We start from the raw sequence: 12,500 nt of genomic DNA on the forward strand, positions 1-12,500 counted from the left end.
TGGATATGGATTCAGAGGAATCTTGGGCAATATTAAGTTCAGATACTAAGGACGTAGCAACAGAGGTGTTAGGTTATAAGAGAAGTAACAGCAAGCCTTGGTTTAGTGATGAAGCAAAAGTTTTAAGTGAAGAGCAACAAAGGTTGAGAGTTCAAATGGACGATGAACAAGACCTAGAGAAGAAACAACAACTAAAAAGACGAAGAAATACAAAGCTGAGAGAACTAAGTGATAGGATGAAGCATGACCAAAACATGTTTTGGAAAGAAAGAGCTACCGAAGTTGAAGTAGCTATTGGAAATTGGCGAGAGCAGGGGCTATGTTTGCAGCTGTGAGATTCTTGAGGAACGCAAGCCAGAAAAGTTTGGAGGGAGTGATGGCATGTTGGATGAAGATGGGAACTTGTCACAGACGAAATGGAGAAAAGGAATCTGTTTGCAAGGTATTTTGAAAGACTCCTAAATGTTTGATACTACCGGTAGGGATGAGTGCATTGCGGATTTAAACGAGGCTCTGGAGGTACAAGAAGAAGACATTAGTGCAGAGAGGTGAAAGAGGCCTTAAAATCTGTAAAAAATGGAAAAACTGCTGGCGTGTGCGGGATAACTGCAGAGATGCTAAAAGCAGGAGGACGAAGGATGATAGAGGCAATTAAGAGTTGTTTTTAGCATAGTTTGGAAAACGATTGGTAGGTGTACCAAAGTGATTGGAAAAAGGCAATTATGATACCAATATATAAAAATAAGGAAGCAAAAGGGAGTGTGATAACTATCAGGGCATAAGTTTACTGTCAGTCCCAGGGAAGATATTCATGAGAGAAATACTTAACAGAAGAAGACCTATAGTAGAAGAGAAACTTAGAGAACAGCAGTGTGGTTTTAGAAGTGGAAGGTCAACAGTGGATCAAATTTTCACCTTAAGACAGATAATTGAGAAGAGATGGGAGTATGCAAAGCCAATATTCTGTGCTTTTATAGACTTGGAGAAAGCATATGATTCAGTATGGAGGGATGGAATGTGGAGAGTGGCAGAACACTATGGTATACCACTGAAAGTGATAAGGATACTAAAGAACTGGTACCAAGGAGTGTGCAGCTGTGTACAGCTGGATGGACAGCAAAGTGACTGGTTACCCCAGTTGGAAGTGGGCTAAGACAGGGATGTTTGTTATGTCACCCACCTTGTTTTAATGTATATATTGACCATATAATGAGAAGAGTGATGGAGAATGAAAACAGAGGGGCTAGTATTGGTGGGAGAAGTTTTTATGGACTTGGACTTTGCTGATGATGTTGCGTTGGTTGCTGATACGTGGCTGGTGCTGGTAGGTATGGTAATGAGGATGGAGACAGAGACACAGAATTTTGGCTTGAACATCAGCACAAAGAAGAGCGAGATCATGGTTGTGAGTAAGGATGATGATTGGGTGCACATGGAGGATATGACAATCAGAGGACAGGAACTCAAGCAAGTTGAGAGTTTGTTGTTTACTTGGGAAGTGTGGTAACAGCAGACGTGAGGCAAATTGAAGATATACAAAGAAGAAAACTAGGAGCAGCAAGAGCTTTTGAGGTTCTGAGAAAAAAACATTTGGTCGAGGCATGAAATCAGCTTGAGAACTAAGATGAGAATATTCAATGCAGTTAGTAATACCAGTCCTGATGTATGGCTCGTCACCTGGGCACTGACCAGAACAGAGGAGAAAAGGTTGGATGCTTTTGAGATGAAGCTGCTGAGAAGATACTGCATTAAATGGATGATTATGTTAGGAAAAATGAAGACATCAGGGTGAGATTGAGGCAAAGGCCAGTCAGTACCAGGTGAAGAGGGGAAGGCTGAAATGGTTTGGACATGTTGAGAGGATGGAAGAGGAATAGAGACCCCAGGAGGAGCAGCTGAGAGCAGTACAAATAGGAAGAAGACCGCTGGGTAGACCAAGAACGAGGTGGATAGACATAATTGTCAGGGATCTTGAGGATGAAATCCAAAACTTAGAGGAAGCGAGGGAAATGGCTCGGGATAGAGACAGATGGAGAGGAAACTGTATCAGCCTTATGCCACTGGCCAGTGGCGGGAAGATAAGTAAAAAAAAGTAAGTAAAAAAGTATATATATATATATATATATATATATATATATATATATATATATATATATATATATATATATATATATATATATATATATTGAAATAGACCAATGCCACGAAGGCAAGAGAAACAATGGAGTGGTTCTACGTAAGCCTTTCGACTTACTATCCCTTTACTTAGCAGACTGAAGAAATTTAAAATAAGTTTAGAAAGAAAGGTTATTTAAATGACACATTGCAAAGGAAAATATATGGAACTTGAATCCACCACAGTTGAAGAGTTAGTAGACCTACCAAAGCAGTGGTAACTATTCAAGAGGTTTTAAAAGAAATCTGGGCCCAACAGCTCGGAAACAGGGACGAGACAATTAAAAGATTGTACAGGGAGAGTGACTGACCACCAAAAAAAAAATTTGTAAAACTACAACTCAATCAATTTCCTTTTGGTAAACAATATAAATTTTGTTAGGCGAAAATAAAAAAAAAAATATTAATCATACAAATATATAGAAAATATATATTAGGTAACTAATTAGTAATTAAGTCAGTGATTTTATCTTTTAGGTCATTTTCTAACATTTTACTAATGCAAGGGTGCAAATAATATATGCCATGGATAAGGTTCAAGTTACTATTTGACGTAACCTGAATAATAGCAGATTCTAAAATCTTATTTCCAGTTGAAATTTTAACCTTAGTCGTGGCAAGTGGTATTTGGGCCCCCGTATTTGTAAATTGTTCTATAATGACCTAAAAGACAAAATCACTGACTTAATGGCTAATTAATTAACTTATATGTATTTTCTATGCATTCGTATGTTTAATTATTTTCTGTATAATTGTTCACCTTGCAAAAATTTTCATTGTTTACCAAAATGACAATTATTGAGTAGGACTTTTATAAAACAATTTTGGTGGTCAGTCACTTTCCTTACGCAATCTTATAATTGTCATGTCCCTGCATCTGAGCTGGTGGGCTTAATCTTTTATAAAACCTATCAAATAATTACCCCTGTTTTGGTAGGACCACTAATTCATCAACTATTTTGGATTCCAGGTACATATTTTTTTCCTTTGTAATCTCCATTTGTCATTTATACGAGCTTTTCCTTTAAATCTGTTTTTCATATTTCTTCAGTCTCTCTCTCTCTCTCTCTCTCTCTCTCTGTCCTTCCTGTTAAGATAGTTGCTTAATTTACAGTGCCCAGCCTTTTCAATGTATTATACTTCACCACTTCTCACCCCCCTTCCTATCGTGGATGAAATTGTACTTAGAGGGCATCGACACTGCCTCTATTCACCCAAGCAGCCTCGAAAACAATGGATTAGACTCTTAATATTTATCCTTTTTACTTATTTTCACCACCTCTCACCCAAACCTTCGCCCTTCCTATAGGGGCTGAGCTTGGACTTTAAGGGCATCGGGAGTGTCACTATTCATCTCAGTGACCTCAAAAACTATGGATTAGACACTAATATTTGTATTTTTTGGTTATTTTTACATGTCACCACCTTCCCACCTGTTCTTACACCCCCTTACTATCAGGCCTGAACTTGGACTTGAGGGGCATTGGGAGTGTCACTATTCATCTCAGCAAACTCAAAAGCTATGGATGAGACACTAATATATATTTTTTTCATTATTTTTACATGTCACCACCTTCTCACCCCTTGCAAACCCCACTTCCTATCAGGTCTGAACTTTAATTTAAAGGGCATCAGGAGGAGAGTTACTAATCATCTTAGCAACCTCAAAAACTATGGATAAGACTCTAATATCCATCGTTTTCAGCTCTTTTTAAATGTCACGCCCTGCCCACCCACTTCTCACCTCACCCTCCTATTGAGGTTCAACTTAGACTTAAAGGCCACTGGGAGCATCACTATTTATTTCGCTGACCTAGAAAACTACGGATTAGACACTTATTTCTATAATTTTCGGTTATTTTTATATGTCACTCCCTTCCCATTTCCTTCCTAGGGCTGAATTTGATCTTGAAAGACATTGGGAGAGTCGCCATTCTTCTCAGTGACACCAAAAACTATGGTATAGACACTAATATCTGTCATTTTCAGTTATTTTTACGTCACCCACTTCCCACCTACTTCACACACCCCTTTCTTATTGGGGCTAAATTTGGACAGGGTATCAGGGGCATTACTATTCATCTCAGCGACCTCAGAAACTACGGATTAGACACTAATATCTGTCATATAAAGCTGAACTTGGACATGAAGGGCATCGGGAATGTTATAATTCGTCTCAGCAACCTCAAAAATGATGGATTAGACTTTAATATCTGTTGTTTTGGTTATTTTAACATATCACACCCTTCCATATCAGGGGTTGAACTTGGACTTAAAGAGTATCAGAAGTGTTACTATTCATCACAGTAACCTAGAAAACTATGGATTAGACACTAAAATCTGTTTTTTTTATGTTATTTTTGCATTTCAACCCCCCTCCCATACCATCACCCCCTTTGGTGCCAGTGATGTCTTAGCCCCACAATATTCTTTCCCAGGTTATAAGTCATATGTATAACAAGTTTGGTTGAAATTGCTTAATACATTTCAAAGTGTGTACACACATACAAACATCCATATATATATATATATATAGATAATTATATATAATATATAATTATGATATATATATATATCAATATTATATATTATATTAGATATATAGATAGACGGATAGATATGTACTTATATATACGAGTAGTTATTTGTTTATACTGTTGGTGCGTTACGTTCCGAACATATTGATGTATGGCTGCGTGACATTGTGAACATAGTGGGCTATTCCATGTATGAGTATGAATGACATAATATCAGACTTCTCATGTTAGGCATAATCAACTATTTTATATATCCCCCATACTAGAAAATGAAGACGTTTTGAGCATGGCGCCTGAAAATAAATAGCCATTGCAAAAATATCATCAACAGAGAGACTCCACCAGAATAATACAATTTCATTTCTGACCTAAAGCGTAATAGAGAAGGCATGACCCATTCACCTCCCCTTGTTCGAGATTAGGAGGAAGAATCCAGAGGATGTGGAATGGAGAAAAGATTCCCGTGAGATAAGGTTTCATTTCTCGTTCCAGCTAGCTTGAGAGATTTCCTGAGTCCCTTTAGTCTTCTAGAGTTCTGTTGATTACTTTCCATCCTTTCTCATATTTACGCGTGAAGGGACATCTCCGGTACAGCCTTCAACTTGAAGACCGAGAAAATGCAAAAGGAAATGTGAGATACCTCGAGTTTTAATGAGTATTTGAGTTGCTAAACTTTCTTAAACGTTTTGCATTCTCGGTCTTTATACACACGCATACACACATACATACATATATATATATATATATATATATATATATATATATCATATATATATATATATTATATATATATACATATATATATATGTATATATATATATATATACATATATATATTTATATATATATATATATATATATATATATATATATAGTATATATATATATATATATATATATATATATATACCATATATATATATATATATATATATATATATATATATATATATATATATATATATATATATATATGTGTGGTGTGTGTGTGTGAGTAGTGTATGTGTGTATATATATTATATATATATTATTATATATATATAATATATGTGTGTGTGTATATATATTATATATATATATCATTATATATATATATATATATATATATATATATAGATATATATATATATATATAATATATATACTATATATTATTATATATATATATGCGCTCGTATACATTATGAGTATACTTGATAATAGTGAGAGAGAGAGAGAGAGAGAGAGCGAGTGTCTAGATATCCAAAGTTATTGTAAAATACATTACTCGAATTTTTCAATGGAGTAAGAAATATGGGATTGGTGACAAAAATAGTAAGGAAATGGAAAATGTGTAAGAAATCTATTTACAGAAAGACTGGCTTTAATATACTGATGAAGTAATGTAGAAATAATCTTTAAAAGCCAAAATTGAAATTTAAAATCAAATAAATATTCTGCAAGGGGAAGGAATATGTTACCAAATGTGTGATAAAGTATACATGTATCGATAAGGAAAGAATTTGTAATTTAGTATGACAAGGGCTAACAAACGTAGTGGGTGGATCCAAGGGAAGGAGGATAATCAAGCTGAAACAAAGATTTTATTTTTTCAAGATGAAGAAAATACTTAGCTTAGTGATACTCTCCTTCGCTAGTATCGATGTTTGAGTGTAGGTAACGTGAAAGAAGGAAATTTATAAAGGATTTGCGAAAAGTTAAATGAGAAAAAATCCAAATATCAAACGAAATGCAACAATAAATTACTAGGCTCTAATTGCACATTAGCTATGAAAAAATGCAACGAAGATAAATTAATAAAAAAAAGAGAGTGATATGACAATCATCACTGAGGATTACGAATGATCACAGACGAACTGAAAAGAGTAAATGGGCAACACTACGTCACAACTCGACCAATTCCATCTACTTCATTAATCATTTCTGGAGATAAGACCATGGCAGTTTAAGAAATATACTGAGCAAACGTGTCACACAAAGATAGCAAATTACTACTACATCATCTGTTAAGAAGAAAACAATTGAAATTACGAAGATGCATATTCCAAAGGGATGACTACGGACACGAGGTTTAATGAGATGGAGATCACGCAAGATAAATGGTGCGTCAGCCCGAGTGATCAGTTATGCATTAAGCAGTCTCGTGTTTCTCTGAGAAGTAATTAGTTGAAGCTCGAATGATGTATGGAATTTCCAAGGTAAAGGTCAGATAAAGGAGAAAGTTAAGGTTTATAACGAAAGAGATCCAACGTGAAAAAATTATTCATTGTTTATTGGTATACCGCATCTGAAGGAAGTCATTATTTGGAAAAAAGTAAATAAAAAAACCTTTCGACGAAATTGGATCAAAATAGAAGCAGGAGACAAAGTAATGACTTTCTTTACGCATGATTCTGCTTTCAGTGAATCTGAATGTTTTTGTAGTTCATAATGAAAAAAAATATTTTGTCGTATGTTTTTAAATGGTTACTAGTTGTTACTGGTAAAATACCATTAGGTGTTTAGACTTCAGATTCTATTACCAATTTACGCATTACTTTAATCTCCCTTCCTCTCTCTCTCTCTCTCTCTCTCTCTCTCTCTCTCTCTCTCTCTCTCTCTCTCTCTCTCTCTCTCTCTCTCTCTTTACTAGGTATCTTGCATATTATTGCTTGGTTAAAGGTATCCGCAAGATATAAAAAATAGGGAACCCATAATAAATTTGAAGACCTTTTTCAAAATATTGAAATAAATAAATAATCGCGTAAATCAACAAGTCAGCAAAGTGTAAAGAACGACTTCCTTTTTCAAGTTCAAGATGAAAATAACATGGAGAAAACTGATAAATGTAAAAGCAGACAAAGTGCAAAGAATTTCTGTGGAGTCTTTGGAAAACAATAATTATGATCATGAAAAAAAACTATATATATATATATTAAATATATATTATAATATATTATAATATATATACATACATAATCATATTACATATATAAATTATGAATTATATAGTTATATAATTATATAATTTTATTTATATATATATATATATTACATATATATATTACGTATATATAATAATATTATAATTATATTATATATATAATATATATAATAATATACATTTTATATTTTATTAATATATAATATATATATATATATGATATATAATATATTATAATACATTTATATACATTATATATTAATATATATAATATATATATATATAATATATATATATATTATATTTATATTATATAAATCAACATTATTAAATATATATATATACATAATTATGTAATTTTATCTTATTTTGCTATGTTTTAATGTAATTAATATTACGTCATTGATTTAATTGTATAATATTTCATTATAGATTGCCCGATGACGGAGGAAAGTAAATCTCCGAAACTAGTCGCAAATAAAGATGCTCTTCATTCAAGCCCTGGTTTTAATATTTTATATATATATATATATATATATATATAATAGCTAGGCTATCTATCTATCTATCTATTCTATCTATCTATATATATATATATAATATATATGTGTGTGTGTGTGGTGTGTGTGTGTGTGTGTGTGTGTGTGTGTATGTATATGAATTACGTATTTTTTTATTTTCAGGAACTATCAGTGACCACATAGGAAGCAATATTGAAGATGGAGAATACTTTTTTGATACATATATAAACCTGAAGCTATTATCCCAGGGTACAGGAAATTTTTATGCTAATCAACTGATTTACTTTTCAATGTCTTCGTATCGAATTTCATTAAGCGCATCTTGTGAACTGTAATAAGAATACTAGTTAACATAATTCAAGAAATATATCATATTTCTGAAACTGTATAAGACCAATGCAGCTTTAAACTGCTTTCTCTTTTCTCCACAAAAACAGGGAAAATACGATAAAATCAGATAATTGCTGAAACATCACATTAAAAAGACAACTCCACCCAAAATTGAAACAATTCAGAGGCTCAAGAGATTCGAAGCCTTGGCATTGTCTGTTTGCTTTGGAAATCCCATCCGTCTGAGAACCAGATATCAGGGAAATCCGCGGGTAAAGGAAGCAGACGAAGATTTACATTGACAGAGAAAAATATACAACCCGTCCATCCAGCGGGTTCTCTTTTGCATTCCTTGAGATGCGGTGCGTTGTTTTATCGACAAACGATTTCAAACCAGATTATAGTCAGCTCTGGTTGAACACCACAGGATAAACTGCTACTGCGGTGAGGTCTTACTGCACATTTGACCTGATTTCATATTGTGAAAATAAAGTTATGTATTCTTTGTAGTTCAACTTACTCATAAATTTTATGATGAAGGAAGACAAAAATGACAGGATATGAAAGATTAGATTTAGGTAACAACTCTAGAAACCTGAGTGACTTTAATAAGCAGGGAAAACTGTTTTGATCAGCAAAATCCGGACAATTTGCAAAATGTGATTAAAAGAAAGTATCTTATATCTAGAGATGGAACTCAAAATAGATTTAAGAAAAACTTTATTAATTCGGATGGATTTCATAAGGACAAATTATGTATACAAGGGAATGAAATGACAATAGATGGAGAAAGGATTAATGATAGTGAAATTTTCAAATGGTGAGAAGCAATGGTATCTTATGCAAATTCTCGACCTGGAATTACTAAAAATAAAAAGGATAAACTAAACAAATCACATGCTGAATGATATTTAGAAATTAAATAGACTGAAATTTTATAGAAGCAACAAAGATTATACATCAGTTTAGTTTAGTGTGGAAATAAAGTTTTAAGCAGACTATTAGGAATCATATAACAAAGTTAAGTGGAATAGTATATAGAGTTTAGACTAAAGACTAAGCACACTGGACCTATGAGGTCATTCAACGCTGAAACGGAAATTGTGAGTAGGTAGGTTTGAAAGGTGTAACAGGAGGAAAACCTGACGGTTACACAATGAAATAAGTTAGGAGAGGGTGGATCGCAAGACGGAGAAAGGTTATATGAATGGAGTAAAAGCAATCAAAGGGGTTGCAGCTAGAGACCGAACTACGCTGTAAAGAACCTCAATAATGCCTACAGTGCACCACGTGAGGTGCATTGACGGCACTATCCCCCCCCTTTCCCCCACCTCTACCGGAAACAAAGCTGAGTGAGGAATTACGAAAGCTCCATAATTAGAAGAATAATATGTAATAATGGCAGGGCCTCCTTTGTGCACCGGAAGAACTGGAAGACTCATAAGCAGATAAATGACAGCTATGAGACGGGAGGCTGGAGATGATTGGAGATTTTTGGAAGAAAAATCGCAGATAAAACATCTGTGCTGGAACTTCATCGAGGTATTTCACATCGCACGCGTTGGGGATTGGGATAATGATAGCAGAGATAGTACTGGTAAAAACTAAAGGAAGGTAAGAAAAACTTACAAATGTCACATATCATTTTCGCTGTATGTAAGCTTTATGTGGTAGTTGAGGAAAATATGCATGTTAATGCAGTTCATCATTGGATTATAAACTGCATAGTTCAGGTAATTCAGTAACTATGAAGCACATTGTGAATACAAAATATGATATGACTTGAACTAATGCAACATCCGATTCTTCCCATGGAAAAAAATGGGAGAGAGTATCTCACCAGTTTTCCATACACATACTTACTTTAAAAGCTATTATTAGTCAATGAAGAGTCTCTTAGAACTGAACTTAAATTTCGTTCAAGGAACACAAAGAATTTCACGTAAGCTTAATAGTATGTAGGAGCAAATATTCAACAAGATTGATTTTCATCATTATTCTAGGCCTCCTGCTTGTAATCATTTGATTCATCGTTGGCCATGGATAACAGCATCATCATGAGACCTCAACTCGAGCATTTCAGCGTTTTTTTTTTTACTTTTTTCCCGTAAAAAAGCAAACTTTGTATCACTGTGCGTGCGGTTCAAAACGTGGGCAAAAATTTGAATTGCAAAAATTCCACATTGATATCTCAGCTCTAGAGCCCTCCAAGACTTCAAAAAATGACTGTTCAAGCCTTGCTTCCTTGAAGTAGTATTATCAGTCCAAGAAACAATTACTCGTGACGCTGTCTCCTGTCTTACATGTTATATCCAGGAGACTTTATCAAACTGATTTCAATATGATTCGGTGCCAAAGTCTACCTCATTCACAGTTTCGCAGTTGTAGCTTCACAATTACCTTTGGCATTGAGTCGTTAATGACGACGCGTTTTGTGAGCCTAGATCTATCTATATATGATAATCCATTGTGTATTAATTATTTTAGTGCTTTAGTAACGACAATACTCAGGTTTTTAAGATAGGTAAATAATGCAATAAATTTCATATTGATTTTCCTTATATCAAATGGAAGGTCTGAGGTAATCTGCTCACAAAACATGATTTCGTTTTATGCAAGTAACAATTTATCTAGCCATTTTGCATATTTGTTGATGCTCCGCATTACTGATTATAAAGTTTCCGCATCTATAGAATGATCTCCTCTAGCAACCTTCAATATGATTTACAGTATCGTTAGATTTCTAGCTATGACACCTGCACTGAGTTCTCAGGAACTTTCCCTTATGGCTTCCTTGTCTGAGGCCAGTTTTAGCTCTCTGTAAAAAAAATATTGAGATGGTTGGCTATTTGTCTGTCCGCACTTTTTCTGCCCGCCCTCAGATCTTAAACACTACTGATGCTAGAGGGCTGAAAATTGGTATATGTCCATCATCCACCCTCCAATAATATTCTTTCCCACCATTATCCCTACAATAAGGGGTTGGTTGCCTGATGCTCCTTCCCTCACAACATCAGGCATGAATTTATTATTTGGGAAAGGGTTTTTTACGACCGCATGCCCTTGCTGTCATCAACCGCAGTTATTGGCGGTGGGACTCGCCTTTGACAAAAAAGTCCAACTGCAAGGCAGCAGTTTCCACGGTTATTGGCGGTGGGCCTAGCCTTTTACTGAAACGTAAGACTGCAAGGCAGCAGTTTCCACAGTTATCACTGGTGGGCCTAGCCTTTTACTAAAAAAGTAAGACTGCAAGGCAGCAGCTATCCTTTTAGTCGCCTTTTACGACACGCAGGACCTACGGTGATAGTATTCTTACACCCCTACCACAAGGTGGAATCCGCCCTCCAATAATCAAGCAGGTGCTAGGGCAATTCATCCCTGGTGAATTTGTCGTTGCCCAATTCGTCCCGCTCAATTCATCGTCGCTCAATTTGTCCCCAAGTCAATTCGTCGTTGGCCAATTTGTCCCCAAGTTAAAAGACACTAGGTTGTTTAACTGTTTTATTTATTATTTTCCTGTTTTGGACAGTTGGAATCAAAAGGTGTTTACTTAGAGTTACTTCTAAAGAATACACCCATCCAGCAACATGGCTACCTGCAAGATTTTAATTTCAGAGAAAGGAAAAAACAAAGTTGTTGATGAAGAGAATTATATATATACTAAGAATAAGGAGAGTGCAGATAGACTGAAGATCTACTGGAGGTGTGGAAATCGTGCATGCAAGGCGAGACTGCATACTGATGAAAACTATATTATATAGAGATTAAGAAGGTTGGTATCCACAATCACGCTTCAACAGCCGCAGAGGTAAATGCGAAGACTGTGGTCTCAAATATTAAAGCAAAGTCAATTTCATCTCGTGATGCACCTCGCTCAATAATTGCTGGTAAAGTTAAAAAGTTAAACGAATGTGTTTTATCACAAATTCCTCGGTTGGAACAACTCAGTAAAAATATCAGACGTTGGAGGCAAGCAGATTTTTATTATCCCGCAACCCCGCAAACAAATGTTGG

This window comes from Macrobrachium nipponense, chromosome 20 (assembly GCF_015104395.2).
Source record: "Macrobrachium nipponense isolate FS-2020 chromosome 20, ASM1510439v2, whole genome shotgun sequence".
Taxonomy (NCBI): Eukaryota; Metazoa; Arthropoda; class Malacostraca; order Decapoda; family Palaemonidae; genus Macrobrachium; species Macrobrachium nipponense.